This window comes from Vicugna pacos, chromosome 17 (assembly GCF_048564905.1).
Source record: "Vicugna pacos chromosome 17, VicPac4, whole genome shotgun sequence".
NCBI lineage: Eukaryota > Metazoa > Chordata > Mammalia > Artiodactyla > Camelidae > Vicugna > Vicugna pacos.
This window is the reverse complement of record NC_133003.1, coordinates 42169927-42192602: the sequence shown is the minus strand read 5'-3', so window position 1 is coordinate 42192602 and position 22676 is coordinate 42169927. Positions and strand designations below refer to the sequence as shown.

Genomic DNA, 22676 nt, shown 5'->3' with positions numbered 1-22676 from the left:
GTTGTGATGGCTGAAAACTTTGGCCTGAACACTCATTTTTTATCATTTGATTTTATAGTCCTTGGATTTCAATTTCCAACTCAGCTTGATATTTTCAGTTGGAAAACTAAATTCAGTTTAAGCAGGACCGTAAAAACGTGACAATTACAAAGAGAATGATTTGAGAAACCAACCATAATGGGAAATTAAATGTCCCACCAAAACATTTTGAAGACTTTTTAGCAGAAGAAATATGTGCTATAAAATTTAATACAAGATAAGAGAAACTCCTAAAATGTGGATTAAAGAAATATAAGTAAAGTTGCTAAAAGTTGGTGGTTGCTGCTTTTCAAGCCTACTTCCTCAAAACAACACTTTCCTTAACCTGCCAGCATAGAGGCTTCCCATATCTGGACTGAAATTTCCAGCTTTAGATTTGCCTGGAAAATCATGGCAAGTTAGAAGAAGAAGGAATCATAAAGGTAAGAAGTTGAAATTCAAAGTAATGAAATGCTATGCCTAAAATCACACTAGGAATCAGTGCTGGACCCCAAGGTGACGGTGATGGGGATGAGGATGAAAATGGTGGTGATGATAGCTAACGTTTATTGAGACAATTCTGTGACATCAGGATTATGATCAGAAGCTTGAGGTCTGGAAAGGCTGACTAATTTGTCAACACCATTCTCTTAATCAGTATCCTATCTATTGCACTGCTGTCTGTCCTGCAGCTGGACTCATTTCCCACCACCACTCCCCTCCCAAGAAAAATAAAAGCATGTTAATAAAGTTCTCTAATCAAATGGATTCTTCTTACCTTCCCTTCGTGTCCTTTTTATTTCCTATCTCTGATCAGGCATCAGTTTCTCAGAGAAGCCTTCTCTGGCCTCTACAGGTCAAATCCCCACTTAACTCTCCTTACTATGTCACAGTGGCAATTTCACATTTGTTTGCAGGATAATCTGATTAATATGTGTCCACTGTAATAGAGTATAAGCTTCGTGAGGGTAAAAACTGTGTACCTGTTTTCGTTTGTTCCTGCAGCCTCAGCCAAGTGGCTCTTAACAGTTAAACAAAAATAACTGAATGAATTAATTTTAATAACTGTTTAATTCCTACAAACAAATGTAGCATCCTTTATTAGGCAACTGTAGGGTGATTTTAGAAGACTTATTTTACTTTTACTGTCCTTTTACACGTGGTACAGGTTGAAATGTCATCAAATATGTAAAGTACAGATGACAGGAGAATTTAATGTATAGAGATATTGTACATAGTTAAGAAACAGGCTATGCTCACAATATAGACTGAACACCAAAAGTCACGTAAGGGTTGACTGACTGGTTAACAAGAAGTTAACTTCACGTTAACAGGGACTGAAGTCTCTGATCCAACCCAAATTCAATAGACAGTGGTTTCTCAAATAAAAAATTATTTACCTGCTGTTTGCAGTTGTGCAGAGAACCTTAACACAGATATGGAAGGGCACCACATAAAGAGAAATGGCCACAGCAAAAAAGGCACTGCCTAGTGTCTGTTTGCAAATAACTTACCCCAGCTAACAGTGCCAGCTACTTACTATTTCAAAAGCTGACCTCAAACATACCATTAAAAAACAAGATTCATTTCCACTTTTCTCATAGTGGTACTGTCCTTAAGAAAAGGAGATTATGCTGTACAGGGATCTTAGAGAGCTTTGAATGCATTTCTCCTTTTCCCCCTTCTATTGCTCTTCTTAGGGCAGGGAACGTTGTGGTATACGTGGAGGCACATCTTTGATCTCTGTGCGTAAGCCTTCCTTCCATGGCAGGATCATTTATGACAGGCTAAATTAGCCTTTGATCAGAGGCTTTGATTTACTTCTTAATTCCCTACTTCATCACTAGGCTCTCGGGTACATCTGATCCATCGCCCTTCCCAGTTCAGCTGGTGATAGCAGTGATGTATTTCATTGGTTGGCTTCCTCTCTAAGGCCTCAAATGTTTGCACACGTGTGCAGTTCAATAAAATCTGCCATTTAGGGGAGATGTCTGTGATTTGTGTCAATGTTATACATGGTACTTTCCCCCAATATGGATAGCCTTAGGGCAAAAATGGTTTTTTGTTGAGGAAACACAATTTTCTCTCTTCATTGGATTTTACTCTAAGTCATTTATTTGCTTGTGCTACATATTTCCGTGGACATTTTATTTGTGCAGTATGTCATGCTGCTACTTGAAAAGTCCTTTTAAATAACAATGTAAGATAGTGTCTGTCTATTAAAAAGATCACCCAAGTTTTGCTGGGTTTCACTGTCCCTTTGTCTTTAATATTTTAATGGTCATTTTACTTCAGTTTTTTTCTCTGCAAAGCAAAAGTTATTGTTTTCCTAATAATAAAGGACTCTGCCTTCTGAAATGTCAAAGAAAGAAAAAATAAGTAAATAATTAGAAAATGGCTATGGAGATTGAACCCAACCTTATTAAAATCTTACAAACCAATAGACGAGCAGTAACAACGAAAATCTGCAAGATGCTCACAGACCTAGGATTTAAAACAGAGTTCTTCACATAGTGCTCACTCTACAATCTTGATTTTGAGACCCCATTTCCCTAGTGACTTAAAATCTACCTGTAGCATTTTAACAACATATTAGTATATCTCAGCTTCCCTCTGGACCCCCACTGAGGTTTCATGCTTTTGAGACTGCATTTATTTGTGTACGTGATACGAGTAAAAGCAAATTCAATGAGACTCCAGTTGAAACAAACATATTTTTGGCACCTTAACACCAAAATTATGTATGCAAACTGGAGGCAATCCAAAGAACAGCCATGAGAATGAGGAAGGAGACAGAGTGCTTGGCTAAGGAAGAAATGCAAGACTTCTGAAAGTCCCTAGAGTTGGTAAACAATAATAAAGGAGCATAACAGCCCATAAATATTTAAAAGGTGTAAACATCAAACATGGATAGGAATGATTAATTCTGGGACAAGGGCACAGAGCTACTTCTGATGTTTTTATATCACTGGGAAGAAAAAAGAAAAAAAAGGTACTGTTTCCGTATCATCATTTTGAAATATGCAGAGTTTATTACTTATGCAAAATATTTTAGCATCCAGTGGCATCTTATCGCCTCTGAACACCCCATTTCAAGAGATGCAGAATAATTAACACTTAGTTATTCAAAATAGGTGAACTTCTTTCTGAGGAGATCAATTTTACTTACACTTAGGATTTCTTGAGGAGAGACTTTCATTTTGGGTAAGACTCACTCAACAATACCTCACACTTTTATTTCAGAATGGTCCAGAAGTGAATCAGTCACAGGCAACACCAACAAGATGGGAGCCACTTAGCCAGGTGGGGATATTAAAGAAAGGAGAGTTAAGGGAACATTAAAATTCATCAGAAACCAAGTTTAACTGAAACCAGAAACTCCCAGCAAGGTTGCCTAGATTACAGGACCCAGAGAAGCAATCCAAGAATTTAGCCCAGGCGGTGCCCAAGAAATGATCTATCAGGAGACTCTTTCTCTCCCTCTCTTCTTCCTTTTCTTTCTCCCCACCCCTCACCTTTATAAAGCATCTAGTGTGTGTTAGGTTCTATGCTCAGTGGTAAGAAAGAAAATATATCATTGAACTGGACTTTGCTCTCAGAGACATTGAGACAAATGTGGAAACAATTCATTGCTGAGTGTGGGGCATATAAACAGAGTTTGAACAAGACAGATGCAGGATCAGCCCAGCAAGTTGTTTCTGTGCACTGCATTAGCCAAGGTTATCCAGGGAAATAGAACAAACAGGACATATATAGATGTATGTAGAGATTTATTATAGGAATTGGCTCACATCATGAAGGTAGATTAGAAATCCCATGATCTGTTGTCTGAAAGCTGGAGAAATGGCAAAGCTGGTGGTATAATTCAGTATGATCCCAAAGGGCAGAAGATGGGTGTCTCAGCTCAGAGAATAAGTTCACCCTCCCTTTGCCTTTTTATCTTATCCAAGCCCTCAATGAATTGGATAATACCTACTTAAATTGGTGTGGGTGGTCCTGTTCATTCAGTCCACCCATACAAATGTTAATATTCTCATCGACACACCCACAAATAATGTTTCACCAACTACCTGGGCATCCCTTAGTCCAGACAAATTGATGCTTAAAATCAACCATCACATGCAGTATATGCAGCACATGGCACTGGGAACATTGCAAAAAGCAAAGGTTGTTTTTATCTTGTCCTTCCCAGAGTATGGAAGCCAACCCCTAACGTAGGAACATGTGGAGCAGTGTTTGAGAGCAGATGTGGTTGTCGTTGGAAAATGATCAATACCTTTATGACAGTGCCACAGACCAGCAAGGGAAGGTGGCCATGATCTTCGCTCACATAATAGCACTTTATTAAGACTTAAATGAAAATACTACTCTCTCTTACCTCCTCTCAGGACATGCAGCCTAGTCTTTGATCAAAAAAAAAAAAAATTCACCCAAATCCATAAATCAGTAGGAGAGCCCTGTGTGGAGATAAGCACCATCAACCAGTCTCAGTGCATGACCCAAGGTGACTCGCCGTATTTAACAAAGCACGTATTTTATTGTGATCTTCTGCTATGAAAATATAGTCTCTGCCATTTCACTACTTGATCCTTCTGTTAAGATATATGGATGAATCATCTTTGGATAAATTATACATAGGTATGGCAAAGATTGAAATCTACAGACAAACCTGTATTAATGTGCTATGGGCAAACTCAACTCATAAAATTTGTAACATTTAGAAAACATAAACTGTGCTGTGAACAAGTTCAGATAAATCTGAGTATTGAAAAATGCAATAGCAAACTTAGCATTCATATATTACAATCTAATCAGAGCCTTGGTGATTATTTCACTCTTTTTTTCTTTTAATTCTTGAGAGGCTATAATGGGGAGGGGGACTCTCTAAACCAAAGCCTCTCAAAAGAAAATTAATGCTTAAATGTATGTGTGTGTCCTAGAACTATGATCCCATAAGTACTTCCTGGAAGCTTCATAGCTGAATTTCTCAAGCACTACAATAAAAAAAGGATGGAAATGGAACTTATTTTATAGAATTAAATAATGATGTGATCGATCGTCAAGAGGAACACAAGAAGATAAACATAATTCAATAAAGTTGAGAATGCATTGTTATGAGTGAGCAGCTGTTTTGCAGGTTTCCATCCATTTTCATGATGTCAGGACATCATGACTAACAAATCATTGTGGCGCACCACAGTTAAGGTCCCTCATGGTAGCCTGCTAACATCCTTTTTTAAATTTAATACCCCAGACATTTGTATTTCATCCTTTAATTTCTGAAAAAGATTTACCTAGGTTTCTCATGATGCAAACACTCATTCAGGGTAAAAATCATACAAGTGTTTCAACATAATAAATGTCCTCCTCATAACCAACCATCATCAAAGGATTGAATTAATCCAGGTTCAGGAAGAGTTTTCTCTAACAATATGAGTTTATATCTCAAATGCTTTTTAATCTTCTAATAGGCTAGAAGATGAACTGGAGTTAGAAAACCTGTGCAGAGTAGCTCTTTTGCAGTAAGCTCCAAAGGGCCGATCTAAACAGAGTGGAGGGGCAAAATCACTCCAGTGAATGAGACAAAGAGGGCACGTATTATTCTAAACACACACACAGTTTCCTCATAGACCTATTCTTGGAATAAGCCCCCATTTGTTTAGAAAGCCCCTCTTGGTAACCAGGCAGTAGGTAAGCTAGCAGGGACTCAAAAGTCAGGGTGTTCCGTTTCCACATTGTCTTCTTTACAGTTACTAAGGTCAGTATATGATTAGCATATAGAAAGATTTCACATGCAGCAAAAAAATCTTAATCCTACAGGAGTGCGTATTCTCTTGGTAACAAAATGTGCTCTTGAGATAGTAAAAATACTATTATTCTTTCATTAGAAAATACCATTTTTGTCTCATGCAACAAACTAGCGAATATAACAAAAAAGAAGTAGACTCACAGATAGCGAGAATGTACTAGTGGTTACCAGTGGGGAGCAGGAAGAGGGGAGGAGTACTAAAAGGGTAGGGGATTCAGAGGTACAAACTATTACGTGTAAAATAAGCACAAAGATATATTATACAACACAAGGAATATAGAAAATACTTTATAATAACTCTAAATGCAGTATAACCTTTAAAAATTGTGAATCACTACATGGTACAGCTGTAATTTATATCATATTAGGTATCAACTGTATTACAATGAAAAATACTATTTCTTCTCAAGTCATTTGTCTTTCAAAAAACTAACAATGATAGTAAGGGTTGATATTTACTGAATGGCGCTATGGACTCAACACAGTGCTAATAAGCATTATCAAAATGATCTGATTTAACCAGCACCTAAGACAATTACAACTATTATTTTAATTTTGTGAATTAGGAAATAGAAGTTTAAAAGGGCTAAACAGCTTCCCCAAAACCAGATCCTTGTGTGTCTGGCCGTTGGAAGTGGACTTTTTCTCACTCTTCCAAACTCTTTGAAATTTCTTACAACTCAGACTGACTGCACAAAGAATTTGAAAAAATTCTCTAAAGGACAATTCAGGTAAGATTTCACATTGATCCAAATCCAAAGGACAGTCGCAGAAGCTGAAAGCCCTTCAGACCATAAAGGGGTGAGCTGTTTGACCGATGAAAATACAGGTTTTCTCACTAAAACTTCAAGCCTCCTAAGAAGCCGACCGTCTCAGACCCCAATGGTAAAATTCATTTTTCTATTAAAAATGACATTTATATAAATATCATCAAGATGCAACTTTCAAATATGCCAGGAGGTTAGCTAACAAGAAAAATAACTGTTAAGTTGTTTTGCTCTTTCAAAAATGAGCCAGGATTTTAATGGAACTCCAAAAAAACAAAAACAACGCCTCACTATATTATATATCTGGTTCATTTCCTGGGTCATTCTCTGTGGCTATATTCTTCTACCATGCGTTGCACTAATTCAATGCACTCAAAATGCATAAAGCAACTGATTAAGGAAAATATTCTTACCAGTAAATTAAGTTCCCTTTAGTTCCACTACAATACGTCTGCAGTATTAACACAGGGTCATTGTTTGTAGTTTACAGCACCTAGAGATAGATTAGAAAGTTGTAATTTTAGAGATAATTTCCAGCTAAGGAATCATTTTTAAATTATTTTTTACCTTTTCCCTGTTTAAATAACTGATTTAGTTTTTCTTTCTCACCACCTCTCAAAAAAAAAAAAAAAACCCAAATACCTAAACAATAGCATTGCTCCATTGCTGAGTATAAAAGGCATCCCCTAGATTCTTATCTATGAATAAATGAAGCAGAGATGCAGAAAACAGCCACGCAATTACTCTTCTCATTGAAAGAATTATTGATGTGTCTTCTCTCACAAATTCAAGCATTTTGCAACAGACCACAGTTTGTAAGAATTTCTACTTGGCAGTCCTCCATGAACTGTTCTTCACAATAGCCACTTGCTTTTGTCTGAGGCTGTGACCAATCTATCAAAATAAAACAGTAAAGACTAAAACGATGAGAGCTCTATCAGGAAGCACTCTCCGAGATCAGAGCTCTATGAATTACAAATCTAACATAAACCTTTAATTCAAGAGGCCATCTCTCACCCAGATGTGTTATCAGCAAGCTTCCCATTTTTAAAAAAAATCAACACATGAAATGAAGGAAGTGTTTCAACCAATATACACAATCTTTTTTATTGTTAATTCCCAGATGATTTGAAGATTGGCTCCCAATCCCTAAAAGATTGTCTATAAGATTTGTTTTGGATACTCTCCCAAGAGTACAACTTTGAAAAGCTAAGATTTCTGTTGAGCATAAGGATGGTCAAAGTAAGTCAAAGATTCTTCGCATACCAGTTGTCTTAACTTAATGAGCATCATTCAGAAGTGCTAAATACCATCTAGTAACTCTAACTCATTTTGGTAGAAATTACTAATTAAAGAGATTTATAAAATTTCAATATCTTTTGCCCTAAGAAAAAGAAAGATGGCTAAAATATGCAAGCAACCCACTTTCTTCCTATGCGTTTTTTTGACGATCTCTTTGGCCTTATTCCAAAAGCTGCTGCCAAAAAGTTATAAACAGATTGCAATGCCTCAGGGAGAAACTCACACCAATACACTGAAAAGAAAAATTCCACCCTGGCAAGTATGAGAATAGTCCCCACTGCTTTCCAGTTGACCAAGTGACACACTGCACAGTCTGTGCCCTGTACACTTTTGTTTAGTGACCTCATTTCAAACCCCTTAGGCCTACTTCTGGCACTGTTATTATTTACATTATTATAACAAACAGAACTGTTTATAGATGATTCACAATACCCAAAACAACATTTAATATCATTCCTAACCAGTGGGATCATGGTACACAGGTAGCTTGAGTAAAATTGTATTTATTGAGTTCTATAGGGTAATAGAAGATCTTTCTCTAAATACAGGAAGATAGGAACTGGCCATCATTTATTGTGTCCAGCATCCATTCTGTTTCAATAGTCACTCAGTGGGGAAAAGAAAAAAATGAAATGTTTCCCTGTGTCAATTCCAAATTAGATTTGCCGATTGTTCACTCCATTTACTGAGGCTACAGTTAAAGGAGACAATATAGTATGTCTTTTATTTATCCCAGTGATAAAGAGTGCCATAAATCGGGCATATACCCCAGCCAGGGAGCCACCTCTATGGTTCCAACATTAAATCTCCCTAAAACTTCTCTTCAAAATCAATCCATCTCATACAGCTACTGCAGGCAGCTCTTCCCAATGGGTCTCACCTTCCTACCTCTGTCAGTGATACCCATGACAACAGGGATCAGTGCCCCTGGTGAATTATCCACACTCTTGCTTAGCACTTGCAAGAGAGTTGTCTGGCATGAGGCACGGAGACCAGAGCTACTGATCAGACTTATTTGTATGCTCACAGCAGCAGTGTATGCCTGCTGAGCTCTCATCTGCTTCGTTCAACTTTGGTTGAGGAGGCATACACATTAATCATGGATATAAGGTCTTTGCTGCTAATCCAATCACACTGCGCGCGCGCGCGTGTGTGTGTGTGTGTGTGTGTGTGTGTGTGTGTGTGTGTATTGGTGTATATAAAGCATTATCTCTGTACTATGGTCTCCTTTTATTCCTTCATATTGTAGGTATATGATCTCCAAAAAGGGGTACCCAGACAATCCTTGAGAATGCAATAAGTAATATTAGAATATATATACATATAATTGATCTCAAATATATATATTAAAACATAGATGTTGATATTAAAACTTCCATACATATATGAGTATATACATTATTTTTACCTAATTTTATCTTTCTTTAAAATCATTTAAAAATTCTTCTTTTCTGCTTTCTTAGCTAAATATTAGCACAATATGAATCTGGGGTATACATATTTTGGAGATATAAGCTCAAATATTATTATGATAAAGGTACCCACGTACACACACACACTACACTACTGCAGTCTAAGAAAATATCTCTCTCATTCCACTTCTATTATATTTAGCAGGATATATAATCTTTAGAATTTGTTAATTTGCTTAAAGCCTTTACCCTTTTTCCTACCACTAGTGATACAGATACTAATATCTTCTTTTCTAATCTTAGACAAAAGTTGCTTGTCTTTTTTCAAAGTCCCTCCGTTTTTCCACTTAAGAGATACAAATAAACATACTGACCAAATGTAAAGGGAGAAATGATAAGAATACTGAAAGGAAATCTGAATAATTTAGTCATATGTATTAAAGCAAAATGGGCATTTGGGCCCTTGATGGTTGCTCGCTTTTTACTGAAAAAAAAAAAGCATTACTAAAAGAAAATATAGTGTAGGCACATCAAACTAATTAAGTTAAACTCTGCTCACTGGAGGAAGAAATAACAGAAAGAGAGAAAGTACACTGTAGGGAGAAATAGAACTCACTCAAGAGTAAGATGCAGTAAAACTGGATTGGGATCCCTGCAGTGAACAGTGAACCTATGTCAGTAAATGAGCACACAATGGAAATTCTTCTATCTGCCTAACAAAAAAGATGCATAACAATATGAGAACCAGAAAAAACCATGAGAAACCATAAATGTTTTCTTTTAGAAATTATTTACAAGCAAAACTTCACACTAGCAATGAAGGTGGTTAATTTGTCCCTACAAATATTTCTGAAATACTCTGAAAGAAAAGAGTCCCTATTCCTGATTACTAGCTTTAGTATTTGTTTACTAAAAAACAATTGTTGACTCCCTACAAAGAATCATACATGAATTTGTTTTTAACATCAATTGAAGGCATATTATGTGCTGGATGTTGTGCTAAGCAATCAGTATATTTTCTTATGTCACACGGTGCCCTCTTGTTAGGTCCCACTGACCATAATTTTATATGTGATGAAATGAATTCAAATAGGCTAGGCATCACATACAAACTCACAATGACAATGAGTGGCACAGAGATTTGAACCCAGTCTATGTAACTCCAAGTCCACACCTTTATTACCTTTGATTACCTTCCCTATCACACCATTCATGCCAAGTGCCACGAGCTTGAGAAAAGGGCTCCATAATAATTACTTCTCTATGTCCTACTACTTTTTAAGACATACATTCACCTGTCTTAAAGAGGCTAATAGCATAATATAGTGAAATCAGCCAAGAATATTCCAGGGCAAGTCAGATGACCCAATACATTTTATCCCTAGCTCTATTACTAACGTTGCCAATTGAGAGCAAGTTTCTTAGCCAGTTTGGGTCTCAGTATCTCCATCTACAAGACGAAAAGGTTAACAATTTTTTAGAGTTTCTTATCTATGATTACAAGAAAAACTTTCCCTAATAATGGGGTTGAAGGAGGTACACAGAACAGGAATTAAAATATTCAAGAGGCTGGGATCATGAGACTCTGATACAGGGAGAGATTAAAAAGGTTAGAACTTTTTCATATGTAAAAATGAATACATAGAACAGAGAGATCAAAATAAATAACATTTTGAAGGATACAGGAAAATTGAATATAATTATGTTTTCTATCATCTTGGACTATTAAACTTCAAAGAGAGGAGATCCCTCAGAAATGAGTTGAGGCAAATAATACACGAAAGAATTCTGTTAATATGATAGATCGTTTATGTTAAGGAAACAGTTTCCAGGAAGATCAAGACATATTTTTGGCAAGTGCACTCATAGTTTATTAACAGAGAAGAGCATTCATATTTCACTATTTGAGAACATAATGGAAAAGCTATACACCTTCTCAAGAATCCCTTTCTTCTCTGGAGATGGCCTAGAAGGATCTGGATTTGAACAATGATATCAATTACCCTCAGGTACTCTGGGGTTTTTATTCAACACCCGCATGAAGCACTCAAAGCAATCAATCAATATTTGACTGAATGAATGAGCTCTGCCACTTACTAGTTGTGTCACGTCGGGATACATTCATCACTGTATGCCAGGCACTGTTCTATTACATATTTTATGAATTAATTTTATCCTTACAACTCTATGAGGTAGACACTTTTTGTTTTTAAGATTCTCATTTTAAAGATGAGAAAACTAAGGCACAAAGAATTTACATATTGCCTGGGGTTACAAAACCATTTCTCCATAACGCAGCTTTATAATCTTGAAAGCCTTAAGTACTGGCAAAGATATTATTGCAGCAACAGAACACGTTTAATGCAGATTCTTATTCTTTAAGGCTGCAAGCTTAGTAACAAACATTTCCAATCATGATTAAAGAACAGAATTTTAAATCATTAAAAGTCACAGAAATATGTATGAAAACTGCCTGAGAGTCTTTCAGGGACATTTAGGTATGAAAAGAAGTTAACATGGCTATTATTAGGACTTTCTGTCCCAAAGCATTGTACAAGGGGTCTTTGTTTATTCATCCAAGTATTTATTACTTGTCTGCTCTGTGTCCTGCACTGTGGTCAGGCACACCCATGAATAGGGAGCCCTATGTCCCCAAAATAGGAACTTGTCTAAACAAATCCGATCCCAGGATATTATTCCCAATTTCCTGCTCGAGCCATTCCACCTGCTGCTTTGGTCAGAGTATTTGCTCAAGCAGCTTTCAACCCCTGGCTGGCCTCCACTGTTTTTGCACCATTGGTCTCTCGGCCTCAGACTCTCTGATTCCCTGTGAGCTTCTCCAAAGCACACCCAGGGCTACACTCTCTAACTTCTCCTTAAACTGAGAGGAAGTTTCAGTATTTCAGAACTCTGTTCACCTTCCCAGGATATTTTCAGCACTATCTGGATTTTAGTCTCGATAGCTACTTAAGGTCTTACACCACGGTGAACCTTAGGGGACAACAAAGAATTTTCAAGTGCTTCTACTACTCCAGCCGTGAAAAACTCATTTTTACCCATAAATTCATAATAGAAAGGCTTTGCAGGAGATGACAACTGATGAAGGTGTACAATTGCGAGAGGTTTTTTGGTTTATCATTAAAGTTGTAATTGTTCACTATAGAGATTTGGTAAAATACAAATACGCATGTATGTGTATATACAAATATATACATATTTCTATATGTGTTTATATAAATATATACACATACATTTTATATGTATGCAGGTATATATACATCCAGACATTATGTATATACATAAACATACATATAAAATATAAATCAGTTACCAAAGATAAATACTACCAACATTTTAGTGCATTTCTTCCCCCAATTGATAGATCAATATTTAACTAGTACTACAGCTACACCACATATATACATGTATATATACGTATGAGTATCTAAAAATCATATACTATTTAGCTATATATAACACTATGAACATTCTGCTTTATTGAATAAACTTACATACTTTTTATGTTCATATGCTTGGGCCAATATTCACCTAATCGAAAATCTAGCCTGAGTTTAGATTAAACAGAACAAAATAGATTCAAAAATTAATGTAAAATGTTTATTTAGTGTAATCTATAACAATAAAATTTTGGTTAACAAACTAAATGCTCAGGAATAGAGAAATAATTAAGTACTTAGAATATAGCTATGCATTAGAAAAGTTTATAGTTTAAAAAATTGTATTTTCAAAGACTACTGAATGCTGGAGAAACATAATATTAGGTGGAACCAACAAATTTTATATAGAGTTTGAGTTCAATTTTACCAAAAATATATACATATATATGTATATGTATATATCTGTCTATCTGGGGAGTAACATTGGAAAAATACACTTCAAATTACAAGCGCTGCTTTTGGGGGAAAAGTACAAGGAGCAATTGAAGATGATATAACTTAATAAATTTATTTTTAATAGTCATGAGTTATTTTTTGCATCAAAATGAACATAAGAAATGAAAACACTTTTTTCCCCAAAGACTGCATAGTTATTTGAACTCAGTAAATAAATGGCCCAATTTATTAAGCTGAAGAAAGAAATGCCATCCCAGTTGGGGGGGGGTAGGTACTGGAAAACAAGAGAGGCAGCTCAGAAGCCTAAGAAACAGGGAAGAGTTAAGAAGATATATGAAGTCTGGAGAGGCTGAAGATGAAGATAGAGAATAGACTAAAAAAAAAGAGATGAGGTTGAAAAATTATGGTAATCATTTCACAATGTATATGTATATCAAATCATCATGTGAACATTCTAAATATAAACAATTTTATTGCTCAACTATACTTCAATAAAGCTGGAAAAAATAAAATATTTTGATTAAAAAACAGATAATGTCAAACATGATGATCATTATTATTTTACATACACTCATTGGCAAATGGAAACTTTGTTCTGTAAAAAATTTCTCAGTGCAAAAACCTAACTTGTAAAACTGTGAAAACAAATAACCAGCAGAGCATGGATAAGTTCCTCTAATTACCCCCCCAAAAATATCTAAAACTGCTACAAAGAGATGTCATAAGATATTCAAAATCTGAAGTAGGCTGTCATTATTGATAGACTTTAAATGGTATGTTAACTATTTAACTTCTAATTTATTATAATAAAATGCTAATTCTAATTAATTGTAATGCAGAACAAAATATGCAAATTCAATGACAACTCTCAAAATACTTTTAATGGGGACCAAATCAAAATAATTCTGTATGAAGGCTCCAGGGAACTGTGTGTGAGCAGAATGATATACAAACATAATCATGTCACTCAAAAGACTGAATTAATAATTTGTAACAATCTGCAATGTGTAGACCTAGACCATGAGTCCCCAGTGCCTCCTGATAGCACTTCACAGAACACAGCTCAGTACATGGGAGATATCAGATCTCTCAGTTAAATTTCTGGTCAACCATGACTTCTACTTTTGCCAAAAGTTGGTCAGCACATCAATCAGAAATATAAGGGGATCCAGAAATGTCTGACACGAAGGGATGCTTTAAATATACTCATTAAGATAAAATTGATATTGGGCTAGGTAAGCTGAAAGTACAGTTAAGGATCACACCAACACATATAGAGGGAGATACATTTGGGGTTACAGAGAGTAAGAGAATCTAAAGAAACACTCCTGTTTGAAAATTTTAATTAATATTAACTTTTTTAGATACTGAAAATCAACATTAGGAAAAAATCTTTAATGCAGTTCTACTTTCAAAATTTGAAACTTAGTTCATCCACAGGTGAGGCCTGTTTCAGTTCTCCACAAAATTGTGCATCTGCAATTACCTAAACATTTAAAGTAAATGAGGAAGAAAAAACAGAGATGTTGGTAGTGATGATGGTGGTGGTATTATTATAAAAAGAAAGCGAGAAGAAAGAATGAAAGAAAGGAAAAATTTGCCTTAACTATGGGAAATCACCAAGGTAATTTTTAATTTTTCATAAATATTGGAGAAAGTTGTTCATATCTCCAATCTGTATTGATTTTATCTCCCACAGAATGTGAAAGATAGATAGTACAGTATGCAAAATTTTAGTAGACAAAAACACGTAAGTAAATTAAACCAATATACTAAATTCACTCTTCAGGTATACAGCACTATAGCAGTAGGACAACCAATTAATGTGAAATGAAAATTAGTGATGATTATCTGCTTAAGGGGTTCTTAATCCCATTAAGATCACAAACATATTTGAGAATCTATGACCAAAAAAAAAAAGTTGACTCTTCTTTAGAAATATATACATATATTCACACATGAAATATACTGAACACAATTACAACAGTTTCAAAAATCACTTTTGCTCTGGGTCTTTCAAAGTATTCAAGACAGAGTTGAATGTAAAAAGAGGATGTCCAGCCTTAAAACAGGAACTAAAATCTGTTGCAATTATTTAATCAAATTGTATTGCAAATAATAATGCAACATCTTACATTTCGTAGCACTCTAAGGATGATTTTTTTCATTTAATCCTTGAATGAACTTTGTGTGTTAATTTTATTAGGTTAATTTATAAATGAGGAAAAATAAAATTCAGGGAGTTACTTCTTTATTGTCACATAAAGCAAGTGACAAAGGTCGAGTGTAGAGCCCCGTGTTGTGATTCCAGTTCTAGTCCTTTCTCAGCAATGCCATAACCCTGTTTCTATGACCAAAAAAAAAAAAAAAAAAAAAGTGGTTTATACTTTGTGACGGTAGATCGTTTAAAATGATATAAGACAAACACAATCCTTTAATGTGAAAGGAAAACTGCTCCCCCCAAATCATCAGCTGGTGGTTTGTTATGAACCAGTGAACAAGCTCTGGACCAGAGCTTCCCTACTTGGGATTTTGTCGGTTTTAAGCCTTTGCTTTCATCTATTTCTGTTTAACGTGAATGACACAAAGCCAGAGACAGCCACCACTTCCTTAGTCTCTCTACATAATCCTGGCATCATATAAGAGCTTAAAAGACATGTTTTATTCTCTTCATTATATACCAAATGCTCTGAATTTATTATACAAGAGATCCTTTGATCCTTAAGAAACAAGCCCCCTTTTGAAGCTCTGGTAACATAGTGTTCAAGACGGTTCTTCCCATAGGGGCCAGTGGGTCACTCAGCACACATTTTAAGTGCTTACTTTGTACAGCTCCTTATTAGGCCTTTTAATACTGCAGAAACGCAGGGTGGGGGGAGAGGGAGGATCCATCCAAAGCAAAACAAAACAAATGCAGCAAAAACTAAGAGGGGTTTAACGTCTTCCCTTTGTGACTCCACAGTGAAATGGAGAGGGGAAATTTTATCTAAGTAAGTCTGGGATGGCAGACAGAGGAGGGGCACAGGCAGGTAATTCATCTGCAAGTTCAAGACAAGAGAAGTGTACAGATTAAGGTCTAAACTGCATGCAGTCAACATTATTTTCTGTTTTCTCAAAGCCACATAAAAGATTACAGAGTATAACCTGAACTCAGCTATAAAGATCCCACTGAAATCTCAATAGGCATTTCCTAATCATACAAGAGTAGACAAACTAGTAGCTGAGGGCTGAACCTATTGTCCGGAAAATTCAAGCAAAAAACCCTTTCCTGTAATCTAACCATATCCACAAAGATTTCAGGAAATACTGGCTCTAGAGATCTGCACATTCTAGAAACTGGACTCATTTCTTAATAGCCAACTCTCCTTTGGACAGTCACGTTCTTTTGCTTTGGGAAATTTAATGTTCTCAGGTTATTTCTTGCATTAATTGTTCACTTTGTAAACCTGAAGTGGATGCCACTGAATTTGCTTCTGGATTCTATGGAAAGATTTGTGGCAACTTATCAATGGACACATGGGGAAACTGGCTGGTCAGTGAATGCTTCGCAAATGGCAGTTTTTTCCCTGTCACTTTTACACATCAGTGCTCAAAATTAATGACGTTTCTGAAGGAAGTAACAACTAAAAAAAAAAAGATTAGGAAAGACTTTTAATAAATTGTATCAGACATAAACCATGTTGGCAGAAATTATAATTAATAAACAGTGAGATGTAACACCACCTTAAAATAGAAGGCAGAATCTCCTTAGAAACAACATGCAGGACTAATACAAAAATCAATGTTCACTGTGCTGGTTGCTTGCAAAATTACACAATTAATCCTGAGTAAACTAACCTATCAGCAATGCACGCTGCAGGATTCCTGATAACTATTAGGCTGCACAATGTATTAAAGGAAGAGAACTTTAATGAGATCCCAGGAGGACCTAACGATTTAAATCACTTTTTTTTCCCTCCCTAACAGAACATTTTTACTCCACTTAGCAGACATTACTTTTCATATCTGATACACATATGGTCAAATCCACTATTAAATCAATCACCAGGAACCAGAAGATAGCCTATTTTGAGACTAAAATATGCTATTGAGCTGATTTCAAAGTAATAGAGGATTTAGAAATCTACATGAAAAAGATGCCACCTTATTAGATTTGACAGTAATCTACTGCTATCCTATGTCACTGGGCAGTCACAGGGGCTAATGAGACATTATAAAATTGTATTACCACACTCTGTACCATGTGAAGATATGTAGTCCCATATGTATTTGACTTACATAAATTATAATCTACCTTATTCCACTACAAAACTAACTAGAAATAAAGTAACTACTTAGGTATAAACATTTGTAAAATATTGACCCTCTTACACAGGAACTTACATTTCTATAAGAGTATATTCAAAGATGTCTACATTCATGTGTAGGTATTCCATCAAATATTTAACATACAAATAGATGATTTTGCACAGTGTAAGCAAAAAAATTGTTCTTTTTTATATGATTGGGTTAAGCCTTTTGAGAACTTTTTTCAACTCTTAGATTGAATCTGACTCCATCTAAAAGCATGCCACTTGGACAGAGGTAAAATGATTCTTCACACACTCCCTCATGCTCTCCTTACATACTCAAGAGAACTGAAATTCCATTGAAGAAGACGTATTATTATTAAATAGTCAAATAACATCATTAAATTTGGAATTAACTTCTTCCGAGCCGTGGTTCTTTAATCCTGACATCGTAACTCTTGTTAGAGGAGACATCCACTCAGGCATTGCCTACCTCTACCCCAAAACTGTATGCCAAATAAATGCATGCATGGACGGACCAATCTGTCAATCCAGCTATAGGTCAATAAATACATGAGGGCATTAGTTGCAATACATATAAGAGAGAAAAAGGGAAATACTGTCGATCATCTTCCTGGAGCCAGTGTGGATACCCCGGGGAGCCCAGCCTGCATTCACAGGCTTTGGCTGGTTCCCTTTCCTTTGACTCTATTGCTAGAAACAAACAGAGCAGAGTGCAAACACGTAACAAAACTGCCAAGAGGAGGCCAGAAGCAATGAGTCCGGGCATCTCAAAGAGGAGAAAGATGGGGAAAAGTGGGGAGAGACGAAAAGGAAAATCCAGGAGGAGACAAGAATGTAGGTGCAAAAGAGGAGCAATTTTTCCTGAAAGGCTGGAAACCTCCTAAGCAATAAATAGGTGACATTTCTGCAGTGATGTGTCAGCACAAAGACAGTAGCAGGAGTCCACACGTGCCACATGCCACCTACTGTTTTTCAAAATAATATGAGCCTTTACCTCTTATTTTCGTATAACAATAATTACGAATGTTAAAACAAATAACAGAGTTTTGGTTTGTCTCTCTTTCATCTCATTTAGCTCAGAAACACAGTACTCTCCTATCTTGTCCAAGGAACCAGCACTGTTCTCTCAGCAGCATCACTAAATGCCACATACATACACAGCACTGTTTTAGACCCCAACTTCTGGTCGACCTTCCAGGGGCTAATATATCATTTCCTGTCTCCCTGTCTTCTCCCTTTTTCCCATAGCTTTTGTATGAAAACAGAAAACATATGAAAAATGATTTACTCCCTATGTGGTGTTAAGAAGGTGGGCATTCATAAGTGGTTATTAAAGTACAAATAAGATGAACTTGGGGTGCAGAGAAGTGGCTAACATGTATATTCCTTATAAATCCTGGTAATGTCTACACCTGCTACTTGCTTGTCTGATATAAATATTAATTTTACTTATGAGGATTCCTGGTGGAATGATTTACCTGAAATAATAGGCATGAATTAACCTGACATGCATTTCAGTGTTCAACCAAAATTTTCCATTTTCAAAAGGAAAATATTTTGACAAGGCCTAAGACACGCTTCTTATGCTGTTTTCAAAACTCTCCCATATGAAATCTACTCAGAAAGTCTCTCTCTTTACTGAATTTTCTGCTAAGCCCTGGGGAGAGGAGGAAGCATTTTGGAAAATGAAGGGAAAGATAAAAATCATAAGCACCATAAAGCAAAAATTTTTCTCTAAGACATCATAGAAATATTCCCACTGTAAAAGAAGGCAGACAAGCAAGCACTAATTAACTCCCTCATTACATATTCTTAGCTATTCCTCTCTGGATTTTAGCTGTCTAGAGAAGCAGAGTCATCATTTAGTTCTTAGACTGGGTGTTGTTATGTGTGTATTTGTGAGTGTGATTACAAATTTGTGTGTATGTGCATTTGAAACTGAATTTCGTGTTTGTGGCAGCTTTCACTTGCTTTGTGAGCGGTCTTAAAAGAAAAAAAAAGATACACTTTGAGAAATTAATTCAGGCTTCACCTTACTGACTGGCTCTCTAATTTATATTCATTTTCAGGCTTCAAAGATGTTAAATTTGGTTTAATTATGAGGATCAAATAAAGGACAGTCTGATAACCTGTGCAGCTTCCATCACAGCACTTACTATTCATCTATAAATCGTCTACCTACTGAGCTAGACTGCAGGCTCTCTGAACACAGTTGCTCACTATTAGTCCTGAACTTAAGAGAGAATGTGGTGTACACTCAGAGCCCAATATTACATGTTCAATGAATAAAAGGTTTATAAACTTAATCCTCTAGTCAATTAGAACCTAACAGTCCTTTTGAGTTCTTTCAATCAACTTTTTGCATTTTTTTCTCCCACTGAATTCTGCAATTTGATGTAGCCATTATGGTTTTTGATACTTTACTGGATCTAATAATGTTCACAATCGCAGCAACACATTTTTTAGCAAAAGTGCTACCTGTCAGTCACTAATCTATATTTTTTAAAATAATAATTCATGTATGATAATTGCAACAATCTTCACAGGCGGGTCCTATATTTTATCCCTGGCACAGTAATAGCAGTTTCAGAACAAAATTTGACCACATTTTGAATAGTAGATTACTCCTAAAGAAAAAGATGATACAACAAACACACAAAAGATAACTCTATGGGTCAATTCTTACAGGATATTTACCTTCTAATATTAACTTCATAATCCATATTTGTTTCCCTGTAACACTTCACTTACTTATCACAGTTTTATATCATATGACACTGATGAACCATTAGCCAAAGCCTTCACCAAAAGGTCACTTAATTTTACGAATATTTCAACCAGGAAACAGTTTGAAAGGTCGTATGTTTGGCTGAATAATGGCTCCCAAAGATGTCCACATGCTAAACCCTGAAACCTATAAGTATGTTACCTCACATGGTCAATAGACTTTGTAAGTGTTTAAATCAAGCGAATGAATCCAATGTAACCACAGAGTTCTTACAGGGAGAAGGGAGGAAGGTGAGAGTCAGAAAAAGTAATATAAGGACAGAGAAAGAAAGAGATATTAAAAGATGCTATACTGGTCGCTTTGAAGATGAAGGATGGGGCCAGGAGACAAAGAATGCAGGTGGACTCTGGAAGCCTGAAAATAAAAGAAACAGATTCTTCCCCAAGAGTCTCTAGAGGGACACAGCTTGTTAACACTTTGAATTTAGGATTGCTAGACACCAGAACAGTAAGAGAATAAATTTGTAGGGTTTTTTTAAAAGCCACTAAATTGGTGGTACTTGTTCACAGCAACAGTAGGGAACTCATACAGGTTGTGTAACACAGAAATGTGTAGATAAGAATTTACATTTTAATGCTGGGGGCCAATTTTTAGTACTTCTTTCGGGCTTATACAAAATATATGCTGCCTTCATTCTAATTCTTTTACAAGAAGATGAAGTAATAATACATTCACAAGCCTAAATTAAAATTATGCTGCTTTTTAAAGGAAATTAAGTCTTTAAATAAGATTTATGTCACATATTGCAGTCTCATATTTATTATTGAGCACAAAAAATTTTCATAAATTAAGTCAATAAATATTAAGGTATAATGATTAATATTTTATGTAAGATAAATACAGCATCATTGTCTCATTAACTTAATACGCAACAAATAATTTAAACTATCTTCAATGGTCTGCTCATCTATATTCCAACAGTAGGAACACTTACAGAATGGGTAAGAACATTGGGAAGTTTACTGGATATGCTAAGTACTACTAATGTATAAGTCTTTGAACTTTTGTATAAGTACAGGGATGTTACTATGTGGACTCCCTCTACTCTTGTAAAGAAGAGATTGAGTTGACTTTTGGTTTAGTTTTCCATAATTACCATGAAATTAAAAGTGGAAAGGCATGAGATTTCTCTTAGATTAAAGCAAGTGAATCTTTAAATAAGTTTAAGGTCTGTTACATGTAAATACTCTGATACACAGGCACTGTAATTGGGAGCTACAACAGACTTATATATCAGTTTTCAATGATAATATTTCCACAATTGAGGACTCAAAAACACGAATTCTATATTTTAAATTTTGCGATGTAGCTTAAGTAGTTTTATTTTATAGAAATTTAAATACAGAAAAATAATATAAAAATACCTATGTAATCACCATCTATAATTAACAAATATTAACATTTTGTCATACTTGCCTCATAACTCATTTTTTAAGTAAATAAAATGCAAAAATCAAGTTGAAGCCCCTTAAATTTTCCTTCTAAATTCAATTTTCCCTTTACTCCTGGAAAGAACCAACATACTTAATTTGGTGCATAAACATACTTTTTTAAAATTTTTCTACAAAGACACAATAATACTATATAAATCTTTTTAATTCACATAACTGGTACATCCACAAGCGGTCATTCTGAGACTTGCTTTTCTTAATATAAACTGTTGTTTTCAAAATCTACATTTAGATTTAACTTATCCATTTGATCTGTTCTATAGAAGTCAACATGTATATATTAAATATTTTATATGTTTCAAACTATTCATTCCCTTTCAATAGACATTTCAGGTGTGGATTTTTTGTTTGTTTTGCACTGACTTTTTTTTTTGCACTTACAAATGGTTGCATGGAATATATCTGATATCTGTATGTTTCTTCTTGAGCATGTGTGAGCATTTCTCTTGAGCAATCATGTAGCAGTAGAATGGCTGGGCATTTCAAAAGCATACAGTTGTTTAAACATCACCACAACCAAAACAGAAGATATTCCCATCACCTCAACCCCCGACCTCACCTGCCAGTCCCTGAAATCACTGCTGTTATCTCTGCCCCTTCAGTTTTGCTTTTTCCAGAATATCATGTAAATAAAATCATACACTGTTTGACTTTTTGTGTCTGGCTGCTTTCACTTAGCATAATGCTTCTGAGAATCATTTACGTTATTGCATATATCAGTATCCCGTGCTTCATGACTGCTGAGTAGTATTCCATGCTATGGATGAACCACAATTTCTTTTCACTGTGATTTTAATCTGCACTACCTTGATTACACTTAAGATTGAGTACTGTTGCATATATTCCAAGTTTTCTTTTTCTGAAATGTGTTCTTTCTCTTCACCTATTTTCCTATTGTGTTGCCTTTGTTTTCCTTATCAATTTAAAAACTGTTCTTTTTTCATGTCATTCTCAGCATAAGT

The 22676-nt window shown here is 35.4% G+C and overlaps 1 protein-coding gene across 15 annotated transcripts in view; it reads right to left on the bottom strand.

Annotated features, from left to right (window-relative positions):
• Window positions 1–22676, bottom strand: part of CHL1 (cell adhesion molecule L1 like) — a 560006-nt gene that overhangs the window by 138233 nt on the left and 399097 nt on the right. For all 15 annotated transcript variants that reach the window (XM_072941719.1, XM_072941716.1, XM_072941717.1 and 12 more), the window contains one exon: window positions 7008–7087. The gene's annotated coding sequence lies outside the window, so the exon portion shown is untranslated. The remainder of the gene's footprint in view (window positions 1–7007; window positions 7088–22676) is intronic.